Below are 3,751 nucleotides of genomic sequence, written 5' to 3'. Positions count from 1 at the left end.
GACTATTGAAGTTTAACACTAGCCAAAAGTCAGACATAGTATGATTCTTCACAAATAAGAGACTACATATGAGAATTGATGGAAAAGTTTAAATAAAGTATTTCACCGATGGTATTGAGTCTAAGTTTCTCCTACAAATTAGGTTATGCATTCCATGTTTCTACGCTTAGAGGGTATATCATCATGCCCCATTAACCTTAATATTCATCAATCCTATAAACCTAAATATCCCACAGATTTTCATGATTTTTTTTGAAAAGGGGAGAAAGAGGGTCCTCTAGAGTGTTCTTAGTCTCATTCATAAAATAATATAAGAATGGACCCAAATGAAGCTTTCACAATTTTATTAGAATCGCAAAGAAAAAATCCGCAGGGCAGCTGGCCTAGCAATCTTGGCAGCTGCCTTGAGGAGGTGAATGGTGGGAAGAAGGAAAGAAAACCATGAAGCCATGCAAGTTTAGAACCTGCATGGAGGTCAGACACATGGCTGGCTGGCAGCCACATGGCTTGGAAAAGGAAGCTTTAGAGAAAAAATAAAGAAATACAAGATCCTAGGGGCAGCCCAAAGCCTTAAAGAAAGCATGTTTAGAAAGAAAGCCATGAAGAAGAAAAGGAGAAATTACACTTTCCTGAAAAATTCAAGAAAGCAGACAAACTTACAGAAACCTACATGACTGTGGCTGGTCTGGAAGATCTGTGGAGTACTGCACTACAAGGTGGGACACCAGGCAAGAAAAATTTGCTATCTCATTAATGCACCAGGTCTTCCATCCAACTATTTAGCATAACTTAAGGTGGACCTGCCTTCCTAGGGGTGGTTCTATTACCAGGTGATTGACCAGTGAGCCTGGGAATGTGGGTCTTCCAACAGAATAGGGATTTTATAGTCTTAACCAGTTAGATTTATGGGGCTTTTTGCTACTCTAACATTTTCATATGAAGAAAACTCAATTCTAAATGCTTTTCCAACAAACTGACCAACTGTATTTTCATTGCCAATTTTCCCTACATGAATTCTAGTATTCATCTACACATGTATAATATTATCCAGTGACGTTTTGCCTCCTTGTTTCTTGCATGCTTTCTCTCCTGGGCTCTGCTACCTCATATAGTTTAGTGTTCATCATTAATTTCTGAGAATGTTTTTCTGAAATAAAAGAAGAATGAAATTGAAATTCAAAAAGAATATGCATGAATTAAAATGGGGTGAATGAATGAATTTTATTTTAATTGAACATTTGAGATTTTCATACAATATAGTTTTATGGTATTTATATCCCCTCCCCTATCTACATAGCCCCACTATGTCTGCCCAATTTAATGTACATATATATCACGACCTGAAGACTCTTATTTGTATCCTCAAATGTAATTCAGTTTCTTCAGTGTGGATTTGTCCACCGGGCCTACCAACGGTCACATCCCTGTAAGACAGTTTCTCCCCTCCTATCAGCCATTCACTCCCCTGTATAACCCTTCCTACTCCTCTCCCTGCTAAAGGTTCCCTCTTATGAGTTCCTTCTTCCCCTTTATCCCCATGGTTCTTTTACATTTTCCTGACTCCTGCAGTTACATTAAGGGATTTGAAACTAAGAACCGTATATGAGAGAGACAATATATCATGTTTTATTATGTCTCCGTTACTTTACTAGTATAGCAGCTTCTAGTTTCATCTATTTACCAGAAAACTTTTTTGCATTTCATTGTTTATTTAGATGTTTAAGCTCTCACACTAGGGTTTTACAAATTGATGAACAATAACAAATTATTTCTCCCCCAGAACTATAACCACACATTCCCAGACAGGAGAAATATATGGTTCAACTAATATTAATACTAATAAAATCACCATTTCATCAATTACATAATAAAGCAAATTATCAAGTATTCAAATATTAAGTTACTTAGATCAAAAGGCACATAAAATATTAGATGTCAACTTAGCTCATTTACAGAATCCACCATTATTGCAAGAGAGGTTAGGGATAGAAGGGAGAAAAATCATAATTCAAACAAAAATTTGGAAAACAACTTCTATAGATATGTAAAAAATTTACAAGTATTTCAAAAGTTTTGATTAAGAATTGTTTAGCTACAACAATGCATCTCTACTTCTTCAAATATTTGCTGAAATAAAGAGCATACTCTACATGTTCTGGAAAAGACAAAGGCAACATGGTAGTGAAAATATTTAATAGTCCTCCAATTCTTTTCTCAGGTCCTCCATGTTAAGTTGCACCTTTCAGTGCAACATTAAATTAACTACAAACCTTTTCTCTGGAGACATTATTAAAGATATGTGATTCTGTAACGTTGTAGGTTTTAAAAATTGAAGTTTCCCATAACAAAACATAATAATAAGACAAAGATGTTAAATAATCATTGTAAGACTTGGTTTAAAAAAAAAAATCAATGGCTAAGCAAGCCTGATGCATATTGATATATGTGGGAGATGTGAATGTAGAGTGAGCAGGTGAATAACCAGAGAGGCCCTACAGTGTTTGAAAGGACTAAAGAAATAAACCATAAAAGGTCTGGTACAGCATTCTTAGTTCCAGGGATATCTGTTTTATATGATAGTAAAAATATACAAATCTTGTGATTGGTATTTTGGCACCTAATGGCTCAAAATTCCTTATATGTTTGATATGATTCTCGCACAAGAATACATTTAAAAAATAACTGAGTACTATATAATTTTGGGAAATGTCGATTGTTACAAATAATAAGCACATTTTAATTGTTGACCAGCACAAATCTTTTGCTAAGTATCCAAAAAGGCCAATCATAACCCAGTAATACAGGTTACAATTCTGTCAAGCTTGTGACTGTTAAAACTGGTTCTCAATATTCCTGTGGAAGCTTCATTAGAATTATTCACCAAACCAACACATTGGCTAATTATTTAGGAGAAATTAGGTCCGGTCCAATGTTTCACTTCCAAGGCAATGATGTTAGACACTCCAGATTATTGAATGCAATAGTTGTTTGTATGATCATTGGAATCCTTGAAGTGCAGTCACATTTTAGTACTGTACTTCTCCAGAAACAAAAGTTGCTTGAAAAGTTCCCCACAGTTTTTGTTTTATGAATTGTACTGCTTCTTCATGTTTAGTTCCAGCTTCAGTCAACACTAAGGTAACCAGCTGAAACTCTCCCAAGGCCTGCAATACAATGGGCAACAATGCAGGAACCAGGTTCTTCATGAAACTTAATCTTCAGGAGACTTCACCGTCTTCAACAATCTGCTAGAATGGTGGTGCACCTTATCAAATGGTCAATCAAAAACACGAATGCCTTCTTCTCCACAAGAGTAGTGTCATAAGTTGGTTCATATATTCTTAATAGTGTGGTAACTCTATATTTTTTAAGTTTTCCTATAAATTTAAGGTTGTGGTGGTTGGACTGTGTGTAGTAAGGAAGCTCATGTTCTTTTATGTGACTGCTTCAATATGAGCAGGACCGTTCATTTGAGCAATGAAAGAACTGAAAAAACTGACACAGAAATGATGTTTAAAAAAAATACACAAAAGTCTACGTCAATATTCAGTATACTCCACTTATAATCCCCAGTGCTTTGAGTATGAAATTGGGAGAAATGTGAAATTAAATGAACCTTCTAACCAGAAGCAGTGACTTTGCAGTCCAGTAATACTGAGGCAAGACCAAGGAAGTGCACTGATGTTTACCCTATCCAGGTCTGAGCGCTTTAAAATGCTCTACAGATTTCAACTCAACATGTCTGTGTCCA

At 35.5% G+C, this 3,751-nt stretch overlaps 1 pseudogene; it reads right to left on the bottom strand.

The window, feature by feature from the left end:
• Window positions 1–2,968: 2,968 nt before the first annotated feature.
• Window positions 2,969–3,473, bottom strand: LOC103734855 (annotated as a pseudogene).
• Window positions 3,474–3,751: the final 278 nt, after the last annotated feature.

Source organism: Nannospalax galili, unplaced genomic scaffold (assembly GCF_000622305.1).
Source record: "Nannospalax galili isolate Female #2095 unplaced genomic scaffold, S.galili_v1.0 scaffold75, whole genome shotgun sequence".
In the NCBI taxonomy this organism is placed as follows: domain Eukaryota; kingdom Metazoa; phylum Chordata; class Mammalia; order Rodentia; family Spalacidae; genus Nannospalax; species Nannospalax galili.
This window is presented reverse-complemented; position numbering and strand designations above follow the sequence as displayed.